We start from the raw sequence: 20,552 nt of genomic DNA, 5'->3' as shown, positions 1-20,552 counted from the left end.
TAGACTTACACTCTGAACAGATCTACAGTCAATGAGAGCACTAAAAGAATTATTCTGTCTGTAAAATGCGAGCTTGAGATCCCCCCTCTATTCATCTTCCTCTGCCTCTCAGTCCTCAAACCATGTTTGAAAAAGGAATTCGACCGTGCTCGGGGGATGTTTTTGTTGGTGACCTTCATATGAACCTTTCTCATGTTTTAAAGGGATAAGAAATGCAGATTCTTATTTATTTTTACCTCCTCTCATACATATTTATATATTTCAGAGGTCATTGGTAATGGGAGCAAAAAGGCACATGGGACATCTTTAGCTCTCATGGGAGGAAAGTGCACCACCTGCTGAGATTGGTTAGCGAGTTATTCCAGCTGCCCTAACAAACAATGGGTTAGACCAGTTGGCCAGGTTATGGGATGCAAGAAACCACAAAAGCCAGGCTTTCCAAGAATTCTCTTCCATCACACATCGTCTAAGCTAGTTCACAGAAAAGTGATGCAAGACTGTGCTGCAGAAACTGAGACTTTTTTCTGTGTTGATAGATTGTCACGGGTATGAAAGTGAAGAGAACGAGAGGAGCATCCCAGGAAAAACGTTTATCAGATATTAGCATAAGCCGAAATGCAGTCAATTTACAATGAAGGAGTGCAGTGTTTCCCCTAGGAATTTTTCCAGCTGTGGTGGTGGTGGTGGTGGTGGTGTTGGCGGGGGGGGGGAATGACACGTCTCACCTTTATGTTAATATTGTTTTATTTGATGCACTCCACTTTGAACTGCACCAATCCAGCGACTGCTGCATTGTAATACTAGTATTAAAGGTGAGTACACCAATATTTGCACAATAATAATTTCTGTTTTAAACTCTCAAGTGACACACTTTGCAGGGTGGATTTGGCATTTAATTTTTCTTGGCATCTGGAAAAACATCTTCTTTTGCCCCCTTTATTTGACTTTCTGCCCCCTTTATTTTGGTCCAAGATCATTACTGGGCTGGCCCTAATAAAAACCTTCTACACCCCTGCTCAGTAGACTTAATGAAGTATTTTTAAGCCAGTATAAAAATGACTGAAACACAAATTTACATATTTGGCATTATTGACCAATATTTTTTATTTAATTTATTTGTTAAGAACATCAAGATGCATTACAGTGAACATTATAATAAGCTGGGCGGACACTGTGCGACTTTTTCACTCGTAACACAGCTTCAGCTCAAACTGTACGACTTCAGCGCAGAGCAGATCTCACGAGTCATGTGCTCACACTGCACGTCTGGTAGCAACACGTCGGACCTAAAAATATGCTAAAAATAGCAGTTTTTACACAACACGTCAGACTTTTTTGTCTTGTTTTGCCTGTTGTCCTTCGGGAGTGCTGCAGGAGGACACACAGGGATTTATGGGGGTTGGATGAGGAAACGAAATAAAGAAAGTAAATCTGTGTTTTGTGATCAGTTTAATTTGACATGAAAACGACAAACACGCTTTCTTGACAATCTTTGTGAGTAAAAAAAACGTAAAACGTGTAGAAACAAAAACGAACAGCGTGCGTTATTAGGGAAATAGCGGGCGAGCGGTGTTGATGCAGGATTGCGAATGCGCCGTGAGCGGTTCTGATACTTTTTGGGTCGCAGCCGCTCGCTGCGCCGCTTCAACCCTCATGAGGAACGAGATAAATATCAAACACTCCAGAAGTCCGTGCAAGCTCACGATTGCTGATCGGTAGCTGGTCACATGGTGTTAATCGCCTCTTGTAATCCCCTGTACACTACACGACGCTCAGCGCAAAACTCGCCCCGATCTTGTGGATTCTCGCACGAGTGGAAAATCGGCTCAAAAAAGTGAAAAAGTCGCACAGTGTCCGCCCGGCTTTACTGTCTGTCTGTGTGTGTGCGTTGATGCCTGGACCGAGCTGACGGAGCTCCCGGCTGCAGTTTGCTTGTAGAGAGGGGCGGGCGCTCTATCTGACTGGCCAATCACAGAGCTTGAAGACAGTCAGTTACCCAATGAGAATTTCATTCAGCACGATTACAGATATTTCCGAGTTTTACACTCGTTTCTTGCTCGTATTCGTCAAAAATGCTTTATCCGTACGCTCATAGCTGTAACCACCCTGCCGTGCCTCCTCTTCCTTGCTACCTGCCGGCTGTGATCACAAGCAACAACACAGTAGTTCCTGCTGCTTCTTCGGGAAACGGCGCAAAAAAAAAAAAAAAACGTCAATAAAACTTGGGATGTTGTAGGCGTGGCGGTGGGATTTCAGCGCCTATGTAAGGGAAACCCTGGAGTGGGTCTGAGGAAAAAAGTGACTTTCAGTGCATGGGCCAGCTGATGCATTTCCAAACATTTATTCAGTGACTAATTCTTATCACAAGGAGGAAAACCCCATTTCACAGCCTCTGTTCCACAACATTTAAACAGAATGAATTGTGCAGCTGACATGTAACGTCTTGTGGTTCGAATTCGATATCATCTGTGTAAATCTGAATGCACATCATTTGCTAATCTACACTGTCATTCTTGCAGGAAAGAATGTGCCAGAGTTCATTGCTTCTTATCACAAAGCTGTATGAACTTTGTTGACTTTTACCCAAGATAGCTACATTTACATTACCACTGAGAAAATATACTCTGCATGGATTCCCTAAGTGTGGTGCGGGTACGCGAGCTGCCGCTAGGGGGTGCGCAAGGTGAAACGTGTAATGGCTGCGGAGCTCAGACAAGTCTGTCATATGTCACCTTTAGCGTAGCCAGAAACTCATTTGTGGGTGGTCCTAAGACAAAATAAGCGGGCCCAATAAATGCAATTGAAAACAAATATATTTTGCTTGTGTGTGTGTGTGTGTGTGTCCTCCGCATGTGCCCTGCTTCATAATAATGATGCACTCCGAGCTTCAGCACTCTGGCCTGCGCACGCTGTCAACAGGAAGCTATGTTCCGTATTTGACCATTTTTAACGATGTTGGAGAAATCTGAAGGTGGCGAGTCATTCTGGCAGATTGTAATTAACACCTGTCTCATGCAGGTGTTCTGACGTTGTAAACCTCACACACAGAACATTGTGGATGTAACAAAATAAATCAAGAAATGATTCCCATCTGAGCATTTTATCATTATTATATTATTAGCACACTGACTGTGGGACAGCATTCTAAACGTGTCAGGCCATTAACAGCGCGCTGAAGATCTGAAGTTCAGAGTGCATCTGTCAGAGGTCAGATGCGTTCCAGCAGAACCACGGCTCACGGGTGCACAAGTGAGCACATCTGGGCTGGGCAGAAGTCATTTTACAACATTGGTTTAAATAGCGCCAATAACGAGACACAGTGACTGGAGTGGCTCATGGAGTTGTGCCACACACAGAGCCGGATTAAATAAATGGACTACACTAGGCAGGCTGCATTTTTAGCCCCCCCCCCCCCCCCCCTTCCATCGATGTTATTTAATGAATTGAAATCTGAAACTTACCAAATTTACTTATAAAAGTTCATTCACATTTTACGTAGCCTAGTCTTTGGTTACAAATTGGTTGTTTGTATGCCAAAATAAGTCATGTGTTGTATGTAAAACATTCTGTCAGACAATTTTTTAATATTAATAATTTATACGTCATTACACAGCTGTATTAAATGCTAATAAATGATCCTCATCTTATCGATTGGAAGTGTCATTGTCAAGGCGGTACCAGTATATAACCACTAGGTGTCATTAAACTATGTAAACAGAGCAAATATGTGTCTCTTATTTGCTCTGTTTATATTTAATCGCTACATTTAATTACAAATATTTTCTGCAAAATACAATAGCTTACAACATTTATAAATGATGACAAATTAATCACATGATGGTGGAAAGACATTCAAGAAGAAATAGATTAATCTGAATGGACTGAAGCATGTTTTAAAGGCTCGAAAACAAACTATAACCACACAGCTTAAATTATTACAGTATAAATTGAATACAATCTATAATCTTAAAAGAAAGTATTTTAATGAAATGAAAACGTTATCTTAAGTTTTGATCTTGCTTTATGCTCATTCAGCCTGTTTTTGCCTCTGCTGTATCAGAAATTCTGTGTCAATTTTCTGAGTGTGAACTTATTGTTTTGCTATTTGAACATTAATAAAATTATTTGACAAATAATTAATAAAACCAGCAACACTTACCAAGGAAACCATTTAGCATGCTCCGCTCCGGGATCATCTTCAGCCTTCCACCATCACAGGGCCTCAATCACAGCAGAAACACGTCTAAAGAAATGTTCCTTGGTTAAGCTTCGGTTTGTGTCTCCAGATTTCCTCTGTGATGCCGAAGAATATCCAATATTTTGAGAGGGTGGTTTAGTGCAAAGTACTCACGCATCATGTCATCAGTTTGGTACCACTTTGCAGGATCAGATGGGTAGCTAGTTGTCAATACCCTTTCTGGGTCTAGAGGCTCCTGTAAGACTACTGTATATTGGGCTCACTTCTGGCTGGCTGCTGTTCTTCCAGTTTGTCCTTCTGTGAAGGCGTTGATGTTGACGGCGTTGGCGCTACAGCGTCTTCCGCCGCATCTTCCACCACGTCTTCGGGTCGTGTCTCCTCCGGGTCTGACTTGGGCCCGGCCTCTGGCTCTGCTGACTCGAGCAGGTTCACAGCTGTCGGACGGCTGCCCGAGCAGCCCGACAGAAACTTCTGTAAAGCCCCCCGCTGTCTCTTCTTTAGTTCCTCTTCTTTTTTTTCTTTTTTTTTTTAACGTTTTGCCACACCCGAAAGCATCGTGAAAGTTAGCCTACTCAAAAACACCTGCTAGCTCTGTTGTGTCCCGCTCTAACTCTGACCGCTTCTCTGACGTCCTTAATTGGGTGGCGCCTTAACCCTCTGGGGTCCAGGGTGTAATTTGCCGTGAGTTTTCCTTTGTATTTCCAAAATAAAAACCATAACCACTGGCCTATGTGGTATCAATCTTTTCAGCACAACCTGGACTTTATGAATCTATACTTATTTTTTATTTTTGGACCTAAAGGGGTTGCATATTACACCTTAAATCACTCAAAAACATAAAATTTGAATTGGAAAAAAGTTGTTTATTTTACTGTGAAACCAACAAACATTTACGACGAATGTTTTTTATCATTTAGAATGGTAATGTAGACTGTACATTTATAAAAAATATGACTAAATATAGCAAATAACTAATTAAAAAAAATTATTAGCCCTCTGGGATCCAGAGTGTAAATCACCATTTTTGACTGATTTTGGTTTTTCTTTTGTATTTTCTAATAAAAACAATAAATATTGCCTTATGGGGTATCATTAATTTCAGGACAACCTGGACTATCTGAATTTATACTTATTTTCTTAATTTGGCAAAAATGTACATGGATTTTGGAGTGGGGAGTGGCTCTGTCTCACGCCGAGATCTGACAGCTGCGCGGCACCGCCCACTCCTCTTGTTGGATCTCCGAGGAGCTGCATTTCTGCCTTCATCCTCTACCTCATCATGACCCAACTCTTCTATGAGGAAGGATGGATCTGCCACATCATCAACATCCTCGCTATTTGCCTCAGACTCTGGCTGCGAGTCTCTGTCCACTTCCTCTGCTTCCAGTTCAAAAAACAGACGTACTATCTGAACTGCCTGGTGGACATTTATCCTTCTCATCATCCTTTGTATAAGCCTAATAAAAGCCTACTAAACTGCAGAGACAACATATCTGTCCGGATCGCTCCAAAATATGAAGTTTACCATCAATATCTGTCTAATTGTTTGTTGTTACTCCGGTCGCGCCACTCCTTTCCCCGCGAAGCGGCTCCTTTTTGCGCACATCTCGTTACTCGTGCAGCCTTCCTCTCTCTCTCAGCTACATAATGATACTTTTTATCAGCTGAATATGTGAGACGTCCACCAACAGCAAAAGGATCTCATGTTTTTGTGGTTTTTTTTATGTTCACAAGCACATTCCCGCTCACGGATTTCTAAACTGCTGTTTTGACAAGTTATCAGATTGTCTAAAAATAGGTCGTTTTTAGTTTAGTATAACTCCGCTTTTACGTTGCCTATTAACAAAATTTAAAAACTGGGGTGTAGTTTATAATCTCCTTTTTAAAGCCGAATTGAAACCGAAACTCAGGGAGGCGGAGTCTTGCTCCCACAGTGTCCCAAATAAGACCTGTTCAAAAGACGCGTATACTCGTCTATGGACCCCAGAGGTTTAATGTGACGTAGCCAATGAAACGGTCTATGGTTAAGATAAACATTGTCACTATTTTTAGTTAATTAATAAATATTGACACAAATTGTAGATAGGAGTCCTAGCTACAAATTCTATCATAGGACATTTGTACATTTAATTTTTAATGTATTAATTTTTAATTTTGTTCCTCTGTCTGGGCCCCATCCAGCCAATCAGGCCCTAGGCACGTGCCTACTTTGCCTTTGCGTTAATCCGGCTCTGGCCACACACACACAGACACACACACAGACACACACCCCCACACACACACACACACACACTGATTCAACAAGCGCATGCTGCGCTGTGCCGTCAGACTGAAGGCAGAAATGAGCGCTGCCGCTTCCATGATAAAAACTTTTAAGAGGTTTTATAACAACATTTTTCATTCAAGGTCATGTTAGCTTCAATTTTGGGATGACGTATTAAAGTCGGGTCCGCTCCAGCCAGTGACTCCTCATGAACCTGACTACAACTCATGTTACTGCAGCATTTGTTGTTCCAGTCCGCGTGGCAGCGGATCGCAGATTCAGCCACACCATAAAACTGCAATAAGTCGGTCTGAGGCAAAAGTGAACCTCATGGCTATAGCTTTTCCATCTTTTCTCCTATAGACATTTGATTACGCACAAGTAGGCGACCAGTTCAGGTTTACGCAGAGCAGAAGGAAGGAGAGAGCTCTGGACACAGGTTAAACGTTCCTTCTTTAAGAAAACCGTTAAATTGCATTTTTCATGTGCTACCTGGGCACTCTAAATATTTATTTAAAATTAAATCAAAGGAAATTGTAATGTTATTGAATGTTTATTAATTACTATTTAAAAAATACATAAAACATAAACATAAAAATGAAAGTGATGGGAAAAAGGTCGATCATATTTTTTAACCCTGTCTGTCGAGTGACTGTTTAGCGTGACGTCTGATATATATATATATATATATATATATATATATATATATATATATATATATACACACACACATATATATATATATATATATATATATATATATATATATATATATATATATATATATATATATATATATATATATATATACATATATATATATATGGCCATGCCCTGATGTGGGGCTGGGGGAGTGCGTTGACATGGTCGGGACATAGAAGGGGGTGCGCGGCTAAATAAGTTTGGGAACCACTGCTCTATAGCTATAATTTTCTAAACACACGTGTGCATTTTAAGAATGATCTGATTTCAATGTAAATTTGTTTTGCAGTAAGTGACAGCATGCAATCATGCAAGAATGCACATACGGTCACGACCCATAGACAGAGTTTGGTTGTGGTTCGGAGTCTACAGTTGTCTTTCAAACTGTCTCCACATGCTATTGGACAACAAACAATGTGACATAATCACCGCTACGGATGTGAGTCAACCAGGCAGTCCACCAAACAAAGTAGAAGAAGATGCAAATATATGTCTATGCTAATGTATTTAGCATATATATATATATATATATATATATATATATATATATATATATATATATATATATATATATATATATATATATATATATATATATATCATCCATTTTCTAAATAAAGGACTTGAGTACTTTAATCTGCTCTTGACTTAAAGAAAATCCCAAGTCTAAAAAGTCCAAAGTTGATACCAAAGCTGTTTCAAACGAGCCGCTACATTGCATCATCCCACCCACCAAACCGAGCACAGTGATTGGCAAAACACAAAACTCATTTCGGCCGCTTGTATTCGCCATTTCATTCTTTTTGTCACTACCCAAAGCTCGTGACCATAGGTGAGGGTAGGAACGTAGATCGACCGGTGAGTCGAGAGCTTTGCCTTCTGGCTAAGCTCTCTCTTCACCACGACAGACTGGTACAACGCCCGCATCACTGCAGATGCAGCACCAATCCGCCTATCAATCTCGCGCTCCATCTTCCGTCACTTGTGAACCAGACCCCGAGATACTTAAACTGATCCCTGGCCTGGAGAAGGCATTCCACCCTTTTCTGACTCAAGACCATGGTCTCGGATTTAGGGAACATGACAGATTTTACATTTAACTAGTGGCTGTTAGATGATAATTTAACCTTCTGATTTACCTAAATTTCTTGTGATTTGTCTGCTTGTGCTGCCCCTGTCCACACTGAGTTCTGTTTTTCACTGTGTCACTGTACGATAAAAGCATTTCAGCCTCTCAGAGCAGTGCTGCACCTTTTCCATTCAAAGTGATTGGCAAGATGATGAAACAGGGCGAATGCAAAAAAGGCTGTCTTTGTATCGGTCCTCAAACGCTTAATCCCAGTGATGTATCCACTGGATTTTGGATGGAAGACTCGTCCCAGAGCCGGCAAAGTGACTCATCTTTCTCACTGAAAACCGTCTTCAAACATGAGTTATGTAAGCTCTGAAAGGTGTTAATGGTGTGCTTTTTCTTTGTGCTATTTATGGCGCGAATATAACTAAAACTAGACGGATCCTTAAGTGTTGGTTACCACATTATCTCGGTTCTCATTTTGTCTTCGTTGATTTGTATACTGGACTTTTGCCAATATTTCTAGATGGAGTTGGTGTGTGTAAGGGGAGGTGGGGGGACTTATACTCCACTGTGGCCCTCCAGAAGGAATTAGCCCTGCAGTGGTCAAGCATCTGAGGGTAATGTACAGCGACACACTGAGTGGGGTTTGTTGTAGAACTAAAATGGGTCATACCGAGGCCAAAGCAAAGGGCTGAACCTCAACTTCATGCGATTTTTGTCTTTGTTGTTCGCTCTGCTGCTCACTGTATTGCTGTATTAGTGCCATGTCAATATTATATCAACAATGGAGGCTGTGTACCCTGTTGTCTCTGGCCGAGGGGCAGATAGCTGCCCCTTTTACTCGATTTCTAATTTCTCAGAGTTAGAGCGTTTTTCTTATTCTACCTCAGGGTGATTCTGCTAGGGCCCCAGATTAGCCAAATCACTGAACAAATTGTGTAAAGTTGGATTGCCGTGGCTCAAGGCGAGTGTGGCTGGTTGAAGGGCTGCTGGTAAACGCTCAGACAGCCCATCAATTACCCCGTCGTCGTAAAAATAAAATGGTTTGTCTCAACCCTCCTGGTTCCAAAAGTGTTTAAAATATATTTCAATGGAATGGTATGAGTGCATTCAAAAACAGATTTATTGTTTCGGTTTATTTCATTTATGCACCTCATTTTCGTACTTTCAATAAAGATTTGGTACGGTGATAGAGAAAATCTTAGTCATTTGTTTATTTGCAATAATCTTAAAATACATATGTACATATTTCCAGTAGAACATTTGAGACAAAATAAAATGAAAGTCTCTAACATGACAGGAAAATGTAGGTTTGTTTTGTTTTGTCAAAAGTGAAATTATTTAAAAAAAACATTTGAAAATTACAGAAGAGGATTAGGGTCACTAAAAAGAAAATAATAGTTCTGGGGTTGCAGCAAAAAGGTCCTGGGTTCAAATCCCAGCCTGGGGCTTTTCTGCATGAAGTTTGCATGTTCTCCCTGTGAACCCTGAACCCTGTGGGTTCTCTCCAGGTGCTCTGGTTTCCTCCCACAGTCCAAAAAAATGACTGTCAGGTTGATTCTTCTTCTGGCTCTTGGAGAGTACAGACACTTTTTTTTTCTCCTCTCCCTCCCTCCTCATCCCAAGGCTCTTTGTCCTGTCTTTGTGTGCATGGTGCTTTCTGCATTTTTTCTGGAAACTGGAAATTATTAAAAATGGATCTGGTCAGTTGGTCTCACAACCCGATATAGACAACATTTTTTCAACGATGAGAATGGGAGAAGGGGCTCCCGGATGCCCGTCTGGCACAGAGCCTGCTGGTTATATCATGGACTCCTGGAAACAGTGGAGCCTGATATGCCTCTCTCAACTGTCTGTAGAGGATTCTGAAGATGTTTGGATATTCGTCATTTTGGTGTCGGGATTCCTGCTGTTTAGCCTGAGCGGTTACCTGGCTTACCGGAAAATTAACAAGCTTTCAAGGAATATTGGCTCAATCCCGGAGCTCGGGGATGGAATGCATCGTGCTGTTAACGCACAAACTCATATAATTGTCGAGATGAGTCGTAAGCTTGGAACTTTGGCTGAGATTCAGGCTCTGGCAAAGAAAGTGGATTCCATCAAGGAGTGAGTTGACGGATCAGCATGGATTGGGATAGATTAATTACGCCATTATTGGATCTAGAGGGGTTGATGACCAACAGAACTCTAAGGCAGAGAGGCAATGATCTCTGTCTGTCCCCAAAACAATTCTTATCTGAATCTGGTGTCCTTGGAGCCTGTGAGGCTGAAGTGTAAACTCCCCCCCTCAGAAGAAATGTGGAATGCTGCCGTTGCTATGGAAACTCTTTCTTCCTCTCCCAGCCTGGGCGGGACTGTGACCGGTGAAGGCCATGGAACCGTTTCTAGGAGTAACTTTGCTCTCCAACCCATTAATCTCCCTCCCCTGTTCAAACGGAGGTGATGAGCGCTGCCCCGTGCGGCTGCACGCACTGAAGTGAAGAGAGTCCCAACCCTTCCTCCCCACCTAGTGGACACTTATGTTGTGTAATGTCTGAAGTCTGTGTGCTTATCTGTCTGAGGTGTTTTTTGCATAGCAAAGCTACCCCCTCTGTTGAGGGTAGCTCTGAAGTGCCTTTTTTCCCCTCCCCCCTCATATAAACCCTCTTGATCTATTACGGTAGCGCGACTCGGGTTGCGAATGACCACAGTCACCAATTCTTGTCTTGTGTCTATGTTTGTATGTCTGATCTCAGAATTGTATGTGCTGAAATTTCCCTCTGGGATTAATACATTATTTTTGAATTGGTCTCTCTAAATTGTCCCTAAGTGTGTGTGTGTGTGTGTGTGTGTGTGTGTGTGTGTGTGTGTGTGTGTGTGTGTGTGTGTGTGTGTGTGCATGGTTGTTTGTCATGTGATTCTCTGTGATGTCCTGCAATGGACTGGCCACCTGTCCAGGGTGAACCCCGCCTGTTTACCCGGAGACTGCTGGCAGTAGGCATCAGCCACCCACAACCCTGCGTGAAAAAGCGGGTCAAGAAAATGGATGGATGGAAATTATAATTCTGACTTTTTGTCTCAGAAGAAATAAAGTCAGAATTCTGAGATTAATGTCAGAAGCATGTTTCTTTTCTCTTGTTTTCCCTTTTCAGTGGATCTAATCTTCTTCGTTAGTTATGTTTTCTTTAGTGGCCTCTTGAAAATCTTAAGAAACATCCCTTTTGTCCTCGTACCATGGGGCATTTGAGGACATTCATGTCTGTCACACAGATTTAACACACATCAGTTAGGAATGTGCTCCAGAAAACCGTGTCTTGTCCCTTGATGTTGGCACGTGAAGAGTACTTTTACTTACTTACTTTTCAGCCAATACAAGAGAAGATCGTACCAGCAGGGAAACCAAAGGAAGGGTGTGGGACAAAGGGTATGAGACTCTGGAGCAAACATTCGGCTGTTTGGTGAAGTGACATGATCTCAGGCCTGAATGTGCTACTATGTTAATGCATCTCTGCCAAACAAATCTACGTCTCTGAAAATATTTGGGTCTCATGTATTGAACGCTTGGCCTAGCTTTGAGCGGACATTGGGCCTCGAGATGAGAGAAGCAGTCTTAAGTGTTTTTGTGCATTCACTCCAGTGACCATTTCCTCAAGTGTGCATAGATGCTTGCAAGAATTACGGCTCATTCAGTGTATAGTCTAACTGATCGGATGTGGAGCAATGCATGGTTAGATAGCTAAATTACCATCAGTGGTGAAAATGCTTGTTTTAATCACTGCAGAAAATCATATTAAATGGCAAAAAAAAAATAATAAAGAACTTAATGGTTTTCATTGAAGAACAAAAAATTAAGAACATCATTGTATTTGTTCACGTTAATGAATCATGCATCCATCCATCCTCTTCTGCTTTTCTGAGGTTGGGTCACGGGGGCAGCAGCCTAAGAATGGAGGCCGTCTCCCCAGGCACTTGGGCCAGCTCCTCTTCTTCTTCTTTTGGATCACCATGACCTGGATGACTGAGAACCTTCACCAGCATATAGCCCTGAAAAGCAGCTCGGCTTTTGGATTTCAGACTGTGTTTCTAGATCCCGTGTTCAATGTTCTGACACACAAATAAAAAACACTCCTTCACAAACTGCAGTAAAATGAGCTAATTGTGCTTCTGAAGTAAACATATAACTGAGTTTAAGATTGCACTTCCAACGTTTTCACTGGTTGTTGGCCTCCTAGAGTTTGCTGTGGTAGTTTCTTCCAGCATGTGCTGCAACACGGCTCATGCACAACCACAGAAAGTAGGTCAACAGTAGACATTGTGAGCTAAGTGTTGCCATACCGATCCAACCCCAAACAAAATCCTTCATTTGGACCTTGATTTGATATGTAAGATTTGATTAGAGGACTTTATTTCACTAACTCATCCTGACTTGGTGCCACGGCCAGAACAGCAAAAGGGTAGATTCACAGATCAGCTCAGGCTTCACATACTCCTCTCCTCTCTGTGGCAGGAACCTAATTGAAAGCATTTGGTGCTATGCTCTGTTTGGATCCACTTTCACACTCATCAGACACTGGAGTTCAGTGCCGGCAGCTGTTTGCAAAGATGTGGATCTTGCCATTCTGCTTTACACATATTTCACAGTGTTATGTTCCCAAAACGGAGCCTATTCACAATTGCTGTTATGTTTGGCCACGATGAAAGAGATTTATTTGTTTTGTGTCCAATTTTTTCTATTCTTATCATTAATATCTGTTTTTAATTTTCACTCATTCCCCTTCCAGCTTAGCACAAGGGGCCACTATATCTGACTGTTTTCAGTCATTATCAATGCATATTCATGATCTGAGTTGAAATGGGTTTCTGTGTTAGAACGCAGCAGCCATGTATGGGCAAAGGCTGTCGGCATGGAAACAAGGTCTCTGTTTCTCCCACCCTGGTTGCTGTAACTCATCTGTACCTTTGTCCACCTAACAAGATCTCTGTGAGAAGTTTTGTAAAATAACCTGCATCCATGAGCATCGGGAGTCTACATATTCATGACTTACAGTGTAACAAAGACCGCAGCTGCTAAAACTTATGAAAACTTAGAAATCTTCATTTGTTTTAATGCCAGAAAGGATCCGTGTTTGTGGAAGAGAGCTGCAGTGTCTTATATAATGTTGAATTGTTGCACAAACCCAAGAGAAGACTTCCGTTTTTCCCCCCAAAAATAAAAACACCAGTTGGAAAGAACATTTTTGTATATTTTTTCCGCTTAAATTCTACGTGTGTGCTCATTATCTGGATGTGGTCAGAGAAACAAAAAAATCTACCTGTCTATTTGTTCGACGTCTGCAGAAATCTGAATCCTATCCGGATCAGTGTCAAAGCAGTGCTGAGGAACCTGCTGTGTTTGAGATGTTTTTTTATTAATTGCCAGTCCAGAGAGGCGTGTTGAGAGAAAATCAGGAGCTTTTGTTTCTCCACTACAAGACACTAATTAAAGTGTTGATACAGCGTCTCAGCTAAACATCCTGCTGGGGGATAGTGACACTGTGAATATTCCCTTCCCTCATAAACTTTGTCTATTGAACATGAAACCCGGGAGAACCGAGGAAAGAAGCTCAAACATCCTTCAACTAAAGTCGGGCGGCATATGCCTCGATTTGTACGTGGCTTCAGTCAGTATTATAGGAATGATGCTAAAACAAGAACGGATTTATGCATAGATATTTGAATTTTAAATGAGCCCTACTGGTTGAAAACAGAATTACAACTATCATAAACAACCCTGATGGACACCGGCAGTCCAAGCGGAATGCGGCTTGGGTGGTCGCGGAGGCAAAAACCCGGACATGGGAGGAGTTCGGTGAGACCATAGAGCAATACTTCCGTATGGCAGGTCACTGAGGTGGTCAAAAAACTCCTCAGTGGCAAGGCCCCAGGGTGGATGAGATCTGCCCAGAGTTCCTTAAGGCTCTGGATGTTGTTTGATTGTGTTGGTTGATGCAGCTTTGTTGTATCGCGTGGACATTGGGGGCAGTTCCACTTGATTGGCAGACTGGGGTGGTGGTTCCCTTATTTAAAAAGGGGGACAGCAGAGTGTGTTCCAACTACAGGGGGATCACACTCCTGAGCCTCCCTGGTAAGGTCTATTTAGGGTTCTTGTAAGGAGGGTCCATCGGATTGTTGAACCTCGGATTCAGGAGGAACAATGCGGTTTTTGCTTTGGCCGTGGAACACTGGACCAGCTCTATACACTTAGGGGGATCTTGGAGGGTGCGTGGGAGTTCGCCCAACCAGTCTACATGTGTTTTGTGGATTTGGAGAAGGCATTCGACCACGTCCCTCGGGGGACCCTGTGGGGGGTACTCCAGGAGTATGGGGTACCAGGCTTCTTGATACGGGCTGTTAGGTCCCTGTATGGCCAATGTCAGAGCTCGGTCCGCATTGCAGCAGTAAGTCGAGCTCGTTTCCGGTGAGAGTTGGACTCTCCAAGCCAAGGCATCCCTTTGTCACTGATTCTGTTCATAACTTTTATGGACATGATTTCTAGGCACAGCCAAGGGGATCTGTTTTGGTGGCCTGAGGATGGGGTCTCTGCTTCTCGCAGATGATGTGTTCCTGTTGGCTTTATTGGACAGTGATCTCCAGCTTTCACTGGAGCGGTTCACAGCCGAGTGGGAAGCAGCTGGGATGAGAATCAGCTCCTCTAAATCCGAGACCATGGTCTTAAATCCGAAAAGGGTATAATGCCTTCTCCAGGTCAGGGACGAGGTCCTGCCTCAAGCGGAGGAGTTTAAATATCTTGGGGTCTTGTTCACGAGTGAGGGAAAAATGGAACGTGAGATCGACAGGTGGATTGGTGCTGCGTCTGCAGAGATGAGGGCGTTGTATTGATCTGTCGTGGTGAAGAGAGAGCTAAGCCAGAAGGCAAAGCTCTCGATTTACCAGTCGATCTACGTTCCGACCCTCACCTATGGTCACAAGCTTTGGGTAGTGACCAAGAGAACAAGATCACGGATACATGCAACTGAAATGAGTTTTCTCCGCAGAGAGGCTGGGCTTTCCCTTAGAGATAGGGTGAAAAGCGTGGTCATCTGGGAGGGGCTCAGAGTAGACCCGCTGCTCTTCCACGTTGAGAGGAGCCAGTTGAGGTGGCTCGGGCATCTGGTCAGGATGCCTCCTGGATGCCTCCCTCGTGAGGTTTTCCAGGCACGTCCAACTGTGAGGAGACCCAAGGGAAGACCCAGGACACGCTGGAGGGACTATGTCTCTTGGCTGGCCAGGGAGCACCTTGGGATTCCCCGGAAGAGCTGGCCCATTTAGCTGGGGAGAGGGAAGTCTGGGATCTCGGCTTAGGCAGCTGCCCCCTTGACCTGACTCTGGATAAGTGGCTGAAAATGGATGGATGGATAAACAACCCTGCAGCAACCTTCTGTAGCTAGCGCTAACAACAATGTAACAGTAACATGAGCCAAGTCTTACTAAATAAGCCACAAATTACTAAAAATCCACACTGTTCGACAAAAAATGCTTACAAGTTCAGTAGCAACAAAGCCAGGTCACCACCATTTCAGCTCTTTGCTTCGCCTCCAAACACATTACTCTCTTACTTTTACTTCTAGGCTCCCCCATGATGCCAAAAGAAAAAGCAAAGTTTTATTTCTGTATTTTACTATATAGCTGTTTTATTATGTTTTAGTTCTTATACTATGTTCAGCACCTTGGACTCTCTTGATTGGGGGTAGGAAGGGGCTGTATAAATAAACTTGAACTTTAAAGTGTTACAATTAGTATCAATTTAAACATTTTATAATGAGCTTTAAAACGGCTCCAACAGAAACCACATTTGCTTTTGTTGTATGTGAGAGTGTGTATTTTGTATGTACCACACATAGGGGACAATTATTCATGTTTAATTTGTAATGTGGACATTTTGCTATTTTGGGGACATTTGGCTGGAAAATGCAGGAGCAGAGCAGTAATAGGGTTAGGGCTAGGCATACTACAGAAATGATAATTTACAAGTTTTAGTTGCTACTTTATCTCATCTAAAAAAATAATGACCTTAGTTTGGTGTAAGAAGTGTTGGGAGCTATTCATTCTTTCTCAAGACCTTTATTGATTTATTTCATCATTTTCATACATGTGTAGCATATATATATATATATATATATATATATATATATATATATATATATATAAATATATATATATATATATATATGAAGGCATAACTATCAAATCTACAAATGTGCCTAAACTAATTTTAGTAGTTTTAATCATTGCTGCAAAATGCTATTGATTGTTGGAATTGTCCTTCAACACAACTGATCCTACAAGGTTGTAGGAGAATTACATATTGTGTCTCATTTGATTCCCTGAAAGAAAAATGTATTGGCTGAATAGCTTGGAGAGTAAAATGGTGTAATGAGTATAACAAACATTTTAGATGGAACAGTTGTTTCAAACCACTGCCATCCCACTTGAAAATCGACACAAAAAACCTTCTTAAATTGCCTAAAATGAGGCTTTGCATAAATTAAACTGTTTCTGGGATCGGTATGAAAGTAAAAGATGCTCAAGTTATTGTATTCCCTCATAGCTGAGTGCTAGTGCACACTGGAGAGCTTCATTCACACATTTTACATGTGACACACATTGCTCTTTGTGCTTTCTGATTTTCTGTTTGTGTTTGGATATAAATGACTCTGCTTATTCAGGAAGGGTTAGTACTGGCTCAGCTTCTCACTGGATTTCTTGTTTCCATGTTCTGTTATCACCGTGGAGGAGCCTGTTGTGGTCGCGGGTGCAGCAAAGTGTGTTTTACTGTACATAGTGAATGTTTACTTGACCTCGTTTTGCTGTGAAGCTGCAAAACCAAATAGTCCAAGTGATTCTGAGCTTTCATGATTTCAATAAATCACCAAAAAGGTGTTTTACACACAGAAAAAAACAAGAACAAAACCTGCATCCAGTAGATGCAAATGGCAAAATCTCACATTCTTCTTCTTGATGGTCGGTGAACTGAAAAGGCTAACTACTAGCCTTTAAATTAGCTACTGGTAAACCGCTCCCGTGTTTCTACCCAAACCACAAAACTGTTAAGTGCAGTTTCAGGTCAGCAGAATGCTGTCCAATGTGAAGCTGATCAACTTTCTGGATCAACAACCACTGAAACCTGTTTTAAAGCAATAGCTTAAAACTCTAAAAAAAGTGTTGCTTTTAGAGCTTTTTACTAAAAATCTTTTGAAATATTGCACAAACCTGCAAATGTATTGGAATATTTTCAAGAAACTCTGTCTCTTATTAACATATCTGAAATGGATAGATAAGCAAAACACAGAATTCATGCCTTCATTCCTAACTATCAAGGTCAGTTGGTTATTTGGTTATTTATACATTTGAACAGCTAACACGGTGGTGCATTTACAGATTAAATCAGTGTGAATCAATGTTACATAGTAAAGCACAAGTAATTAGGACATTTTATAGTTACTCTTGATTTAATTTGTCCACGTCAATATGGATGGCATTTTTTTTCTGTAGCACATTAAAAACAACTACAGTGCACCAAAGTGGCCATAAATTAATCAAATACATGTGAACAAATCAAATCAAATCAACTTTATTTATAGAGCGCTTTCACATGGCCAGAATGGACAAACAAAGCGCTGTACATCAATAAAATGCCACACAATAGGACAGAGATATGACCATTAAAATACATTAAAAAATCCATTAAAATACACTAAAAAATCCCTGTAAAATACCGTAATAAATCCTATAAAAATACAATAAGAAATCCATTTTAAAATACAGTACAAAAACCTGAGTGCCAGTTCACATTCCATATCCGGCCTACTTCCCCCGACTTCAACGTCCAAAAGCCAGCGAGAACAGATGTGTTTTCAGTCTTCCTTTAAAGGTTTCTAATGACTTGGCCTGTTTTACATCGGCTGGCAGCTCATTCCAGAGACTTGGTCCAAGTACTGAAAAAGCTCGACTACCACGAGACTTCAGGCTGTACCTAGGCACAGTTAGTAATCTCTGGTCAGCTGACCTAAGGGAACGCACCGGGACATGCTGGTGGATGACATCGGAAAGATATTTAGGAGCCCCTGTGTTTAACGCCTTGAACACAAACAGGAGGACCTTAAACCTGATGCGATAAAAAACAGGGAGCCAATGCAAGGCACGTAGGACTGGTGTTATATGTTCAGACCTCCTGGTAGATGTTAACAACCGGGCTGCAGAGTTCTAAACCGCCTGGAGGCGTGCTACTGGAGCTTGTCTAAGCCCCGCATATAGTGAATTACAGTAATCCAGCCTGCAGGTAATAAAGGTATGGATTACAGTTTCCAAATGATTATGGGACAGAAATGGCTTAATTTTCGCAATGCGGCGTAGATGAAAAAAGCAAGATCTCACAACACTGTTCACCTGAGCATCAAATCTGAGATCTGCGTCCAGTTTTACCCCTAAGTTAGAGACCACCGCCTTCTGATGCGGTGCCAGAGTGGCAAAATCAAGCCCTTGGGCACCTCCTGGGGTCTTTGGTGGCGTGAACAGAATAACTTCAGTCTTGTGTTCGTTGAAACACAAGAAGTTCTGAGCCAGCCATTGCTTGATGTCCTCAAGGCAGTCCAACAGAGGTTGAATGGTGCATAAACCACCACGCTTAATTGGAAAAATGACCTGGCAATCATCAGCATAGAGATGGAATGACACATTGTGTTTACGAAATAGTTCACCCAGGGGTATGAGATATAAGGAGAAAAATAGTGGGGCCAAAATCGATCCCTGGGGAACTCCCCATGGCAGCTCAGCCAGATCGGAGGAACAGTCCCCCAACCTCACACAAAAACTCCTCCCAGTCAGGTACGATCGTATCCACTGAAGTGCCTGGCCCGTAATGCCAACAGACCGCTCCAGCCGTTTTACCAGGATGTTATGATCAACGGTATCAAAGGCTGATGACAGGTCCAAGAGCACCAGAACCACAGCATCACCAGAATCATTTGCCAATAAAATGTCATCAAGGACCTTAAGCAGCGCCGATTCAGTGCTATGAAAGGGTTTAAACCCAGATTGAAATACTTCTCCAATTTCCCGTTCCTGAAGAAAAGATGTCAGTTGGTTAAACACAGCCCTCTCTATGATCTTTGAGATGAAAGGGAGTGTAGATACAGATCTGTAATTGGACAAGATTGTGGGGTCCAATCCTGATTTCTTAAGCAGAGGTCGTACCACCGCCTGTTTTAGGGGACAAGGGACTTCCCCAGAAATCAAGCTGGTATTTACAATTTGCAGTACATGGTTACCCACTACAGAATGACTTTAAACAAACGATTATAACAAATGCAACATAATGGAATTGGTGCTTCATTTTGCAAGTGTCAAAATCCCAAATGAAAGAAAGAGAAACTTCTATCCTGAGCAGTGATGGGAGTAACGTTGTTTAAAATAAATGGTAAATGGCCTGTATTTGATATAGCGCCTTCTAGAGTCCTAGAACGCCCCAAGGCGCTTTACAACACAATCAGTCATTCACCCATTCACACACACATTCACACACTGGTGGTGATGAGCTACGATGAAGCCACAGCTGCCCTGGGGCGCACTGACAGAGGCGAGGCTGCCGAGCACTGGCGCCACCGGTCCCTCCGACCACCACCAGCAGGCAACGTGGGTTAAGTGTCTTGCCCAAGTACACAACAACAGCGACAGACTGAGCGGGACTCGAACCAGCAACCTTCCGATTACAGGGCGAGCACTTAACTCCTGTGCCACCGTCGTTTTCAGTAACGAGTAATCTAATTAATTACGTCTTCTTTCATCATAACGCTGTTTTCGTTACTGATAAGGAAATGCGAGCGTTACTAATTCAGCAGCGAGGTGTGTTGGAGTCGTCATCAGCTGATTGGGAGCTAAAGAGGTGGATGTTTACATCCAAGCGCGTCATGGCCTGTGAAGAACGAGGAAGACGTGATGAATAGTCTACGGCTGCAGACCCGCAGATTTGCTGCTGCAGGCGTGAGTCTGCAGCCGTGCCCTTCTCAGCGTGACAGCGGGACGTCCTGATGATCCGCTCACCTGTTCACCGCTCAGACATCACGATCTTCTACTTTCCTAGATCATCCAGCTGTAACCTGTTTCTGATCATGTCTTTAGTCCCGCTGTAACACTGATGCATCAGTCTCAGACGTCATGGCGCTCAGGTGTTAGAACTACCTGTGTGTCTTTACCACCCAGTCTCAGCTCTTCTGGTTTTGGGTCTGACTCAAGTTAGTAAATGTAAGTCCTCCATCAGGCTTGTGCCTCTTCTGGAGTCATTTTAAATTATTTTTATT

General features: G+C 42.3%; 1 protein-coding gene across 19 annotated transcripts in view; it reads left to right on the top strand.

Moving 5' to 3' along the window:
* Window positions 1–20,552, top strand: part of LOC107375745 (neurexin-1a) — a 462,507-nt gene that overhangs the window by 245,245 nt on the left and 196,710 nt on the right. The window lies entirely within an intron of this gene.

The sequence above is a fragment of the Nothobranchius furzeri genome, chromosome 12, assembly GCF_043380555.1.
Source record: "Nothobranchius furzeri strain GRZ-AD chromosome 12, NfurGRZ-RIMD1, whole genome shotgun sequence".
NCBI lineage: Eukaryota > Metazoa > Chordata > Actinopteri > Cyprinodontiformes > Nothobranchiidae > Nothobranchius > Nothobranchius furzeri.
This window is presented reverse-complemented; position numbering and strand designations above follow the sequence as displayed.